We start from the raw sequence: 13,759 nt of genomic DNA on the forward strand, positions 1-13,759 counted from the left end.
CTGTGTTTTCTAGAAACCTCAGCAGTGACGGGAGATCTCAACTTGAGGTTTTCTCCGACCTGGAGGCCACCCATAACCCCCTAACTGGAGGTCAGACTCCGTTCCTTTTCCCAGATGCTTTGCATTTATCTCCATGGTTTGTTTGTTTGTTTGTTTGTTTTTGTTTTTGGAAGGGGCGGGTGGCCATATTCCTAATCGACACCATGGGGCGTTCTAGGTCCTACCATAGCACCACAGAATAATGAATTCCCTATTCCCCAAAATACAGATGGGGAAGGCTCGAGTTCTTGCTTGAAACTGCCGTGCTGACAGTGAAGGCGTCAGGGATTAGGTGGCAAAATTATGACCATTCATACCTGAGGCAGCAGTGGAAATGTGCCAAGTGCCCCTAGTAAAGGAACAGGAAGTCCAGCTTTCAGTTACTCTTGCGACGAAAGAAGCAGTTAGCACCTAGCACGGGAATAAGAAATCCACTGAATAAGTGATTTTTTAAATTTATTTTTTTTAAGATTTTAATTTATTCGAGAGAAAGCAAGAGCAAGAGACAGCATGGGGGGTGGGGAGGAGAGGGAGAAGCAGGCTCCCCGCTGAGCAGTGAGCCTGATGCAGGGACCATCCCAGGAACCCGGGATCAGGACCTGAGCTGAAGGCAGACTCTTAAGCACCTGAGCCACCCAGGCGCCCGAGAATAAGCAATTTAAACCCATAATCTGCACCTCCTTCCTGAAACATCCTATCAAGAGGGGCCCCATTTGGCCACTTTTCCTTCTCATTTAGCAAAACCTTTGGCCACCTTCCTTTGACTCTGTGCCGGCATTAAAGACAGATCTCGTCCTTGCCCCTGGAGAGTTTCCAGCCTCCAAGAGAAGACAGACACAGGGTTCAATTACAAGGGTTCAGTTACAAGGTGGTGGATGAGTGTTATTGCTGGAGACAGTTGGGGGGGGGCGTGAGGGGGCTCTCACCTAGCCTAGGGGTGGAGGGAGACCTTCCTGAGGAGGTGACATTTTGATGTTTAAGGCAAAACCTCAGGACAGGTAGGAGAACGTTGGGGGCAGGCCAGGCCGTGCTCTGGGAGGCCAAGTGGAGGAGGGCGGGGAGAAGGGTGCCCAGGCTGAGCCAGAAGTCCACGCCAGTGTGGCCAGCGGTGGCCAACACAGGATTTGGGGTTGCTCTCGGCAGTGGGGCCCCACCCAGGGGTTTCCCGACCTGGCCTTTCCCACTGTGTGTTTCCGATGCCCCCTCCTCCCCCTCCCCCGCTGCCACCTGCTCTGTCCTGGGTACACCTTCCGGTGCGTTTGGGGCAGCGGCCGGCTACCCAGTGGTGCGGCGCGGGGGCAGGTGCAGGGCCCGACCTGGGGGGTTGGCCCCACGGGCTCCAGCAACAGGTATGTGCCACGCAGACGGCAGGGCTGGGTCTGGCCAGGTAGCGTGCCCGGGTCCCCTCCACGGAGCCCCGGGCGCGCGCTCCTCGAGGGGTTCTCCAAGAAATGGCCAGATTCTTCCGGCTCGGGTTTCCTGCCTTGGATCCTGCTGTTACTCCCTTAGGGGAGTTATTTATAGACGGGAAAGGTGTGATCACCTCCTCCTCCTCTGGTTTTGCTTTTCTTATTCAGGACGCCTCACGCGGGGTCGGGGGGTGCTGGATGCAATCCTCTTTGCAGGGTTGAACTCTTGTTCAAAGCGGGCTGCATAAAGCCGTTCCCATTCAGCTGCGTCATCTGCTCTTGGCTTCTCCGGGAAAGGGCCCTTCCTTACTCTACTTAGGGATTTACAAGCGCTTGGTAAACCCGGTAGGAGCTAGCCCTGTGGTTACTGAGCTGCTGCTTCCCTTTGCATAGTGAATGCCTCCTTCTTCTTTTTTTTTTAATTTATTTTTATTTATTTATTTATTTATTTATTTTTTGAATGCCTCCTTCTAATCCACCAGATTTACTGTTATTTTACTGTAAACTGCCTGCCAGGCTTTTGACGCTAAGAAGTGGGATTTGCATAAACTCATTTTATTTATTTATTTTTTATCTATATTATAGGTTTAGTTTGTTGTTGTTGTTGGTTTTTGTTTTGTTTTGTTTTGTTTTTAGTAGGCTCCATGCCCAGCAAGGAACCCATCACAACCATAGATCGAGACCCTGAGATCAGTACCTGAACTCGGATTTGACCACACTATGCATTAGCTATGTTCACCAGGCATGTAGCATTTAAGAAATACGTTTGCATTTTAAAAAATCCCAAGGTGACCCGCAAAACAGCGGACACCAACAAGGGGGCATGGCAGCTTTTCTGGAGCCCTTCCTGGAGTCTTGATGCTGGTGCGTCTGTGAAAACACAGTTCAGTGAAAACAGGAAAGCAAAGCTGGGCTGACCTGGGAATGTTAAGCCGCTACATGTCTGCGTGTAACGCTCCCATTCTCCCACTGGTTCTTTCCACCAATCTTTGCTTCCTAGACTCATGAAATTTCCAGTAGTAAAAATTGGTAACAGGTGCGACTTTTATTTATTAGTATTATTTTTTATTTTATTTTAATTTTATTTATTTATTTTTTAAAGATTTTATTTATTTATTTGACAGACAGAGATCACAAGTAGGCAGAGAGGCAGGCAGAGAGGGAGAGAGGAGGAAGCAGGCTCCCCACCAAGCAGGGAGTCCGATGTAGGGCTCGATCCCAGGACCCTGAGATCATGACCTAAGCCGAAGGCAGGGGCTTTAAACCACTGAGCCACCCAGGCGCCCCTATTAGTATTATTTTTTAAAGCAGAGAATCACTTTCCCTAAATCTCAGTTCCTAGGAGAAAATGTCCAGGTTGGCTGAGAGAGAAGAGAAAATTCAGTTATTATGTGACTCATCTGCCCCTTGCAGCCACAAGGGGAGGACGCATGGGTGCTGGGTGTTACCGAAGTGGTTGTAATTTTAGGCTGATTTTGCCTTTTGATAAATTATCTTCATCTGTGCTTTGCTGGGTGACATTCCAGGGCGCTCTGCCGAATGGCCCCTGAAATTTTTGACCCTCAGTTCTGTCCCTCTCCAGGATGTCCCCTGATGCCCCTCTGCTTGTCCCTTTCTTAGGGCTCAGCCTCTGTCTGGGATTTTACTCGGCAAATCATGAGGCAGCAACTTAGATCACAATGTTTCTGTCCTCCTTCCTACACACTGCGGGGTGGGGAAGGATGTCTACTCTGAATTTTCTAAATTAATGTAGACACTGACAGCAGCCACAGTCCAGAATTTGACCCTGACTTCAATTTAAATCTCATTCTGTTGGGACATGAAATGACAACAGCTGAGGGAGAGGGTCAGATGGTAGGGACGTGAGGCACTGTGACGAGCCATCTCAGGAACACTTGGGGACAGACACCCTTTTCCATGCTTGAGAAAGACAACTTGATCTACTTGAAGGGAGCTCTGCTTTGGGTAGACCACAGCCCGTTTCCTGTGCTGTTAGAAGGAGGTTATAATATTCACCCCTAAGAGTTAGGAAGATGAAAGGAAGCATCTTGCTGTTCTATTCCCTTGCTTTTGAGTCATCCAGGTGAGCTATTCCTGGATCAGATCAGTCACTACTCAGCCCTGCGTGCCCGCCACCTTCTTGAACCTCAGGCGGCACCATGTGGATGCTGTTATCCTCCAGGACAGCTGTGGGAACAGAGGCACCTGCCTGCGGTCACATGGTCACTGTATGTGTCATGTCTGTGCCCGTGGGGGGGAGCCGGGGGTCGTGGGGCACTATTTGAACCCAGGATGCCTGACTCCAGATGGAGGTCCCTACTGCTTCACCTTGCAAACTACAGCGCATACAGGCTCAGCCCTGGGCTGCGAAGAGGATGCGCTGCTGAGGCTCTCTTCATTCTGGTTGTAAAGGTTTTAGTCAGTTTCCAGTCATTCATTTGAACTCTTTAATCAGCGTTTAAAAGTGCGGCCCATTTTGTTCAGGAAATAGGAAGTTAACAAGTACTTGGGGGTGAGGGGGGCGGGGGGGGCTCACCTTTTTGCGGTTCAGCTTCTGATCTATTGAGGTGGTTTAGACTTTTGAGCCTGCTGAGTGCGGTGTGTGTTTGTCTAATCTTCTGGAAGCTTATGGTACTAATCGCCCTAACTAGAGTTTCCCTCCGACGGGCAGAAAACTATGCACAGATGGTGACTCCCTTCCCCCAACCAGGGATGGATTTTTACATGCATGGGACGTGAAGGACCACTCCCCTCTGTTGGAGGAAGATGAATTTGCGTTCAGTGGAGAAAATTCTGTGAGCACTTCGCTCTCTAGTGGCCAACTAGGCAAAAGAGTTAACAATTCTACTTCATCTTAAACATGGAGGTATGAGCCAGCTTAGTTTCAAAAAACTTTTATCGAGCATCCACCACGTGCTGGCACAGTGCTAAATGCCAGGGTTGTGAACGTGAACAAGACTGCAAATCAGTCCTTTGTAAAGAGAATCACGTCATAAATATGTTAGGATCCCAGAAGTTAATTTTTACTTTTTTGAAGATTTTATTTATTTGACAGAGAGAGACACAGTGAGAGAGGGAACACAAGCAGGGGGAGTGGGAGAGGGAGCAGCAGGCTTCCCACAGAGCAGGAAGCCAGATGCGGAGGGGGGGTGCGGCAGCGCGGTGTTGATCCCAGGACCCCAGGATCATGACCTGAGCTGAAGGCAGATGCCCAACGACAGAGCCACCCAAGCACCCCAGGATCCCAGAACCTTAGAACTTGGAGATGATCTGGTTTGTGCCACTGCTTTTTTAAATGGTTGAAAACTGGCATGCAGAGAGATGAAATGACGTGCTGAAGGCCATATAGCTAGTTAGGGACAGGGGAGAAAAATGCCAATGAAATTCAGTAGAAGGTCATCCGCTAATTCTTATGACTTTGTATTTTGAAATAATTTTAGACTTACAAGAGTTGCAAAAATAGTACAGAGTTCTTTGCTCGGCTTTCTCCGATGTTAATGTCTTACACAACCATGGGTTTATCAAAACTAGTACATCAGCGAAACTACAGCCTTCAGATTTCACTGGTTTTCCCACTAACGTCCACTTAGTTTCAGGATCCAATCCAAGATACCACATAGCACTTATTATCATTCTTATTTTTTTAGATTTCTAAAAAAATGTATCATAGCATTTATACTGTAGTTTTTAACTTCGGATTTTCCTATACTTGAGGTTTTTTTTTTTTTTTTTCTAAAGATTTTACTTATTTATTTGACAGAGACACAGTGAGAGAGGGAACACAAGCAGGGAGAGTGGGAGAGGGAGAAGCAGGCTTCCCGCCGAGCGGAGAGCCCGATGCGGGGCTCCATGCGGGGCTCGATCCCAGGATCCTGGGATCATGACCTGAGCCGAAGGCAGACGCTTAATGACTGAGCCACCCAGGCGCCCCTATACTTGAGGTTCTTTAAGATGTTGTTGAATCAGTGACATTCAGCTGTTGTACAGAAACTGTATCCCAGGTTTCTTTGGGTTTTGGAATAGGCTATTTCCAGAGCCAGCTGTTTGCCAGGAGGATCTCGATGAAATCTCACTTACAGTTTTTGGATGTGTGTGAATTCTGGACAATCCCAGCCTGTCTGATCTGGGTACAAGGGGCTGCCCTTGGGGCCAGCAGTGCCACCGTCTGAACCTTCTGCTACTGTTCCCTCTTGGATCTCGAGTCTCATTTCTGTTGATTATTGTTGTGCATACAGCATTCTTTGCTCTCAGGTGCCTGGTTTATATGGTGAAGGATGCTGGAGTCAGAAAGACACAGATTCAGCCTCAAGCCATCCAGCCGCTTGCTTACTCACTCCACATCAGCACACCTTGCACTATGCTAATCACTGCGTACATGCTTACATTTAGACCTCTCAACTGCGCAGGGAGGCTGTTGTCCCCATCTTGCAGAGGAGCAATTGAGTGACTTGCTCAATGTACCACCACTGGGTGGGGAGACCCGGCTATGGAGTACATGGAGAATCTTGAATGCCAGGTGAGACGTTGAACTCCCTGGTGGGCAGGGGTGGACAATGAAGGGTTTGAGTAGGGGAGCGGATGAGATCAGAGTTGACCTTACAAAGTCACAATGTGCTGGATTACAGAGCCTCGGGAAGCAGGGGATCCACGGGGAATCATCAGAAGGCTATTTGTTATGTTAGTTCTGATGAGAGCCGAATGGGCGCTTGGACTGGAAGAAGGTGGGATGGAAAGATGAAACTCTCAAGAGATGGTGTGGAGAGGCCACCCACTGATCTAGAGGATATGAGGTGAAGGCAGGACTCCAAGATGATGACATTCTGGGTCCATGTGAACAAAAGACTGATGTTATTAACTGTAGCTGGAGAAATCAGAATAAAGAGGAAATTGGTGGGGGGAAAATGCAGTTGGTTTTATTCATATCGCACTTGAGATACCAACAGAAGGTCCAAGCAGGTATGTAGAAACAATGATTGTGGCCTTGGAGCCATCTGGACATCGTGCCCAAAGGGGTGGCCACTGAGACCCGGAGAGCAAACGAGCCACCCTGGAAGAGAACGTAGCTGAGGCCAGAGTTAGGGGCAAAGATTGCTTCTAGACCAGTGGTTCACAGAAGAGTGAGAGAGACAGAGGAAGGACCACTGAGAGCTAGGTTGTATCGGTTTGCCCTAGCTGCTGTAACAAGGTACCACAGACTAGGGCATTTCAACAGTCCTCATAGTCTGGAGGCGAGACGTCCAAGATCAAAATATCGGCAAGTTGGTTTCTTCTGAAGGTTTTCGCTTCACGTGGTCTTCCCTTGGTGTACACCTGTGTCCTAATCTAAGGACACCAGTTATCCTGAATCAGGGGGCCCACCCCTATGACCTCCTTTTACCTTAGTCACCACTTTAAAGGCCCCATTTCCAAATACAGTCACACTTTGAGGTACTGGGGATTAGAATTTCAACACTAGAACTTGGACTGGGGGACACAACTCAGTCCATAACATGGAAACAGAAACAGATAATGACTTTTGAAAGACCTCAGAGGAAGAGTTTGAGAAAGGACTGGCTCTGATCCACTCACGCCCCTGGCCTCTTCCCCTCCCTCCTCCCTCTCCAGCAATTCGCAAGGAAGGAGGCTCTTTGAGGCTCTTCTTGTTTAGCTTCCAAAGAGGTATGTCAAGGGGGATGGCAGAGGCCAGAGGACTGGAGAAGCCAGGGGGAATTCCTCTCTTCTCTCTAGCTCTGGCAGGGTCCCCAGCATCAGCCGTTTTCCCTGTGAGGTTGACCGTTCCACCGGGTGACCCTGGCTCCAGGCTGAGGTCACCCCATCTCCTTGGGGGTAGGTAGTGACTTTCTGCTACTTCTATTCTCTGGGCCGCCTCGATGTTCCGTTTGGTGTGTTGGCACCTTCATTGTGTCTGTTGCCAATTTGCGGTATCAAATCTCCAGTGTATCTACAGCGGTTTCTGTCTGCCTGACCGGTAGGGACACCCTAGTCAGGAAAGCAAATGTGGCAGAATGATGGAACGGATGGAAACTGAAAATGGTCAGATCTTTGAGTGATGCAGGTAGAAGCTACAGGTCTAGCGCCAGTAGGGAAGGGGGCCTAGTGGCACAGGTAAGAGAGACGAGGGCTTGGGATGCCCAGTAGGGAGGGAAAGGAAGGCAGACCTTGTGGTCACAAGATTCAAGAGGCTCCCTGAACGGGGTCATAGTGTTTGCCCAGGAAAACATTCAGGAGCCATCATTTTGTGGAGCATGGGCCTCTCTCCAAATGCTGACGTGTAGTACCATCTTATATAGAGGACTGATTTCTTCCTCCTGCTCTGGAGACCTACCACGCACACAATTATATCTGCTTATTCATAGAGATGCTTTTGCAGAGACTGTAACTGTAACAAGAGATGGACATGGTGAGAGGTAGGGAAGGGTCCTCCTGCCCTGGGTATTAATTTACTTATTTATTTTTTAAGATTTTATTTATTTATTTGACAGAGATCACAAGTAGGCAGAGAGGCAGGCAGAGAGAGAGGAGGAAGCAGGCTCTCGCAGAGCAAGAGCCCGATGTGGGGCTCGATCCCAAGACCCTGGGATCATGACCTGAGCCGAAGGCAGAGGCTTTAACCCACTGAGCCACCCAGGCGCCCCTGCCCTGGGTTTTAGCGTCTCCGTCCAGAAGGAAAATTAAATTTCCTTTTTTAATGTACTTCAGCTGCCTGATTAAACAATTTGTATAAATCTAGCAAATTAAGCTTATCGGTATGGCAAACCTGATGTTCTCTTAGATGTTTCAATACCATTTGTACTCGGTAAGGCTTCAAGTTACAAGTACCCATTTCAAGTCAGATTTAGAAGGTTGAACCTAAAATAGCCACATTCTCTAACACATTTCAGGCATACAGAAACCACATACACACAGATTCCTTATTAACCCAGAAATATGAATCTGTGGTTTGGTTTCTTCTAAGTCTGTCAGTATTTGGCTCAAAATTTTATTGGATTCAGAGATGGATTTTTTTTTTTTTTTAAGAAAACACTGTCCTGGTTAATGGAGATCATTGATCATCAGAGTTTTGCTGAGTCTTTATGAGACACCAGATCCCATCTATTGTGGTCACATCGGTGATTCTGTCATCTCACTTAGCCCCTCTCTGGATTCAAATCAAAGCCTTACTTATTCTGCCCCAGAGAAGCTTGTCCTTACTACACTGGCTGATCAAGTCTCAAAATTTGTCTGATTTTTAAGGTCTTTGGACCTAAGACATCTTGTACTGTGTTACAGTAGGACCATTTCTCTCTTCGGGAGCCTTTTTCTTTCTTTCTTTTTTTTTTTTTTTTTTAAGATTTTGTTTATTTATTTGACAGAGAGAGATCACAAATAGGCAGAGAGGCAGGCAGAGAGAGAGAAGGGGGGAAGCAGGCTCCTTGCTGAGCAGAGAGCCCGATGCGGGACTCGTTCCCAGGACCCTGAGATCACGCCCCGAGCCAAAAGCAGAGGCTTAACCCACTGAGCCACCCAGGCGCCCTACTCTTCTGGAGCCTTAAAACGAGACGCGGCTGCATTCTGGCTCTCTCTGCTTTGGTATCACAGCTTCCGAGGTCTTTGTATGGATGATCCTCCCTTGGCTCAGAAACAGCCTTCTAAAGGGAGACTGTACAATTTACTAATTTCATCAATAGGATAAAGAAGTCAGTAACACAAACATAATCAATAAAAATGAGCACGGATGCCTGGGTGGCTCAGTTGGTTAAGCAGCTGCCTTCGGCTCAGGTCATCATCCCAGCGTCCTGGGATTGAGTCCCACATCGGGCTCCTTGCTTGGCGGGGAGCCTGCTTCTCCCTTTGCCTATGCTCGCTCACTCTCTCTCCCTCTCTCTCTCTCTGACAAATAAATAAAATCTCTAAAAAAAATAAAAATAAAAATAAAAATGAGCGGAGCTGATTATGTTCTACGTTCTTTTAGAATACTTAAAACTTTCATTGTGGATCATCATGATCTCATGGCTCTTCATAAATTTAATGCCTGGCTAGCGTGGGGCCCTTTGGGTTGGCTCCTGTATCTTTCTGACAGGGCCCTATTTCTCTTGGAAGCTTACCTCCTTTCCGGAATGAGGAATCGAACTCACAGCCCCAAGAGCAAGAGTCACAAGCTCGACTGACTGAGCCAGCCAGGCATCCCAGTAATTCATAACCTCTGGTTTGGTGTGGCTCCTTATATAGTCACCTGATGGAGAGTTTGGTTCCGCTGTTTTCATCCTGCTTTCGGCTCAAGGGTGCTGGTATTCTAATAGTTGACAGTTTCAAGTTCTTATAAGGCAGTGGAATTTAGCAGGCGCTCCCCAGCCCCCTCCAGATGGTGAAGGAGTGGGGAGGAGGCCCCCTCGCCATTCCACTTTGAAATCAGCTCAGTCTACAACAGTGTTGTAGACTGTGTTTCATTTCCTCATCACTGTGTCCATGTACTGTCACTTAACATATAATTGTAAGATCTACGTGTGTGTGATCTCTAGCCAAACTAACTGGTTCTGCCTATTACTGAATTACTGATAATATTAGAATCAATACATTTTGTAGTTGGCAAATAAATCCTATCTTAAAACTTAGTTCTTTTAAAATATATGTAACATTCTCCTACCAATATGTTACATATTGTTATACCAAGATTTATAATGAATACATTCAAATGGTTTTCCCAGTTAGCATTTATCTTGACCTACTTACTACCAGTTGATATGTTTATTTTTGCTGCAGGGAGATAGCTAGTATTTTGGCATTCCATATAATTAAGAAATAATGACACATCAAATATAGGCTCTTAAGGTTTTATGTGAAAGCATCCTTTAATTCTTGGGTCACAACTCACATCTTGCCTTTATTATCTGTATATATATAGAAATTTTATTTTTTTAAAAAAGATTTTATTTATTTATTTGACAGGCAGAGATCACAAGTAGGCAGAGAGGCAGGCGGGGGGGGGGGAGGGTGGGGAGCAGGCTCTCTGCTGAGCAGAGAACCTGAAGCGGGGCTCGATCCCAGGACCCTGGGATCATGACCTGAGCCGAAGGCAGAGGTTTTAACCCACTGAGCCACCCAGGCGCCCCTAGAAATTTTATTTTTTAAATAACCCCCATACCCAACCTGGGGCTCAAACTCACAACCCCAAAATCAAGTGTCTTTTGGCTAAGCCAGCCAGGTGCCCCTATTATCTGTATTTTTTTAAAAAAGATTTCATTTTATTTATTTATTTGAGAGAGAGAGTGTGCACACGCATGAGGGGATGGGGCAGCAGGAGAGGGAGAAGCAGACTCCTCTGAGCTCCACAGGCAGTCAGGGCTCCATCCCAGGACCCTGAGATCATGAACTAAGCAGAAGTTAAATGCTTAACCCACTGAGCCACCCAGGTGCCCCTTAAATTACAGACTGTGTAGAACTTAGAGTCGTTCTGATAAATATAAAACTTCCAAAAGCATTATTAGAAAAATAACCAAAGTTTATAAAAATAAAATACAATTAAAAGAATACATTCTCAGCTTCCTTAATTATATAAGGAATAATTTATGGAAACATACAAGGCATTTAATACAAAATTTTCCTATTTGGAATTTAATACAAAATTCCTATTAAAAATTGGGATTCCAGAATTGATCTTTGACCAAGGGTGAGATGGTGGTTGGTTTGATTCCTTCCTCCATAGGGCCTGGCATTTCCTAATCAGCAAGATTTAAAATGACAACTTCCCCCCGCTTTGAGGCCCTGATCACAGCCCAAGCCTCTAATTTATTCTTTTGCCAGTAGCTTGTTTCTATCAATCCCAACTGAATTTTTCTTTTTGGGTTTAAACCAATAATGAAAAGGATTATTGGTTTAAAACAGTTTAATTTACTTAACGGTTAACTGCACATGCGGATAGTTTCCCCGACACTTTCTGGCTCATAAACACACATTACCATAGAGGTTCAAGTCGTCAAAGAAAAGCTCTTCAAGTTACAGCTTTTACCAAGAAAAACCTCACGATTTCAATTAAACGTGTATTTAAATCATTTTTACGCAGGATATTTCTTCAAACAGATGGGTCATTCTTGAGACCCTGGGATCTCTGAATATAATTTTTTTAGCTCTCCAACACTGACGTGGAGGGCATACATTCTTCTACGTAAAGTAGAGACCCTAATTCCATTGCTAAACGTGAGCTGTTTACAGTGAGACCTATTTAAAATTCAGCATCTACTAAATGCTTCCAACTAGTCTGGGATCCCTTGGCAAACTGTCCTATTCAGCTCTGGCCATTTGGGCTCAGGGTGCTCTCCAGAAGCAGACAGAGCCACTGTCAGCAAGACAGGCTTCCCCTGGGGAGGAACAGTGGATCTATTTAATGGAGGTTGGGGGCGGGGAGGACAGCTCCTCTGGGTGAGGGATACTCTTGGTTAACACTTTGCCTTATCCCCAAACCATCATTTCCAGGGCATGCCTCCTCGGGGCAGACGGGAGACTTGGAGTCGGTTTTTCCTGTAGGAAGCCAGGCATGGTGACCGGTTACTGAGTTGGTTGTTGGCAGGTGAGTGCCACAATTCCTTTCTGCAGTGACGTTCTGGCGAAGGACAGTCTTGCTTCTGAATCCCTCGTCTGTGGTCTTTTCCTAGTCTGTTCTCCACACCAGTTTGGAATAGTCTAGTGGAGAGTCCAGAGCAACCCAAATCTAGGGAGAGACGGAGGTGGGTTTCAACAGTGCGGCTGAAAGTTTAATGTGTTTGTGAATCACCTGGGGGATTTTGTGGAAGGGCAGATGCTGACTCACCGGATCTGGGTTGGAGCCTGGGGTTCTGCATTTCTAGTGAGCTCCCGGGTGATGCCAGTGCTGCTGGTCCAGGGACCACACTTTCAGTGGTGAGGGACGATAAGGGGGGAATCAGGTATGCACACAGTTGAGATCCCCTGATGTCTTATTTTTGCATCCTTTCCCTTTTCCTTTGCTATCCAGGAATGATAAGCTCCATCCTTGAGCTGTTATCCTCATTTTAGGTGGGATCATAAACACAGCCTGCCATGTGCCTGCTTAACTTCTCTTACTCCTCTGCCTTCCTGTGCTCCTTCCTGGGCCTGAATGGTTACAGGGCTCCTCAGTCCAAGGGTCAAGAAAGGACCTCACCGACTTCTCAGTTCATATTCCCCATCATGGTCCCCATTCTTTATAACCCAGAGCTGCGCACAGAATTCACCCCCACCCTTCCCCATGATGTCTTCTGAGACCATGACATCCTGAAGCATCTAAGGGCTAACCCGGAAAGTTCCTATTCTGGCTCGATGGCGTCACGGTATCTGGGAAGGTGGGACTGCAAAGCTCTTAAGGAACTTGGAAGAACTAGAGATGCTTGTGACCTTCAGGTAGAGGAGATGACCTCTTCATACCTAGCTGGAGTGGAGAGGGTGTGTCCTTAGAATCATAATTCAGCTAATTCTGAGAAGGCTATCTGAAGGGTTTGCCTGGTAAAACCTCAGGGTTTATCACTTTGTAAAGCTTTTTCATTTTCTTATTCCTAACTTGGTAGGCCGGTGTTATCCTGGAGCGGCTAAGGCCTTCTTCAAGAGGACTCATTCATTCCTTCCTCCAGGGACCCAATGACACAATTTTAGGCCTTGTGACCATGCGGGCACTCCCTTTCCAACTGCCACCGTCCTGCAGGGAAGTGGAGGATACGGCTTCAGCCCTGCCCATCACTTACGGTCCTTCTGTTTCGGGTCCACTGTGATGCTTACCTTGTTTTTGAGGCTGACTCTTTCTTTTCCGATTCTCTCTCTTTTAAAATCTATTATTGCTGTATACACTGAGAAAAAGTTCCTCTGTCACCTGGCTGTAAATCTGAAGTTCTGGAAGTGGGTTTTCTGGACCACTGATTTAAAGCAGATGAATAAACGGTCAGGGCACTTTAAACATCTATCGTTGGATTAAGTAAGACCTGGGATTGGTGTCGCTGACTGCTACTGCATTAGGCCTTCTACTTATAGCAAAGGCCAGAGTAGGAGGCAGCACAGGGAAAATCTTTGCTACATTTCAGAGTTGCTGGGGACACTGTTTTTTTTTGCAAACTGCCTTTTGTTATTTTTAAAAAAATATTTATTTATTAGAGTGCACACATGAGCTGGTGGGGAAGTAGCAGGGGTGAGGAGGGGGGGGAGAGAGAGACACACACACACACACACACACACACACACACGATCTCAAGCAGATTCTCTGCTGCATGTGGACCCTGACAGGGTGCTCAATCCCACGACCCTGAGATCATGACCTATGCAGAAATCAAGAGTTGATGCTTAACCGAATGAGC

The 13,759-nt window shown here is 46.8% G+C and overlaps 1 long non-coding RNA gene across 1 annotated transcript; it reads left to right on the forward strand.

The window, feature by feature from the left end:
• Positions 1-1,095: 1,095 nt before the first annotated feature.
• Positions 1,096-13,369, forward strand: LOC308340945. The gene is made up of 3 exons (XR_013966645.1): positions 1,096-1,388; positions 11,898-11,991; positions 12,983-13,369. It is a non-coding gene; the product is annotated as an uncharacterized lncRNA (long non-coding RNA).
• Positions 13,370-13,759: the final 390 nt, after the last annotated feature.

The sequence above is a fragment of the Martes martes genome (genome assembly GCF_963455335.1).
Source record: "Martes martes genome assembly, chromosome: 1".
Classification (NCBI taxonomy): domain Eukaryota; kingdom Metazoa; phylum Chordata; class Mammalia; order Carnivora; family Mustelidae; genus Martes; species Martes martes.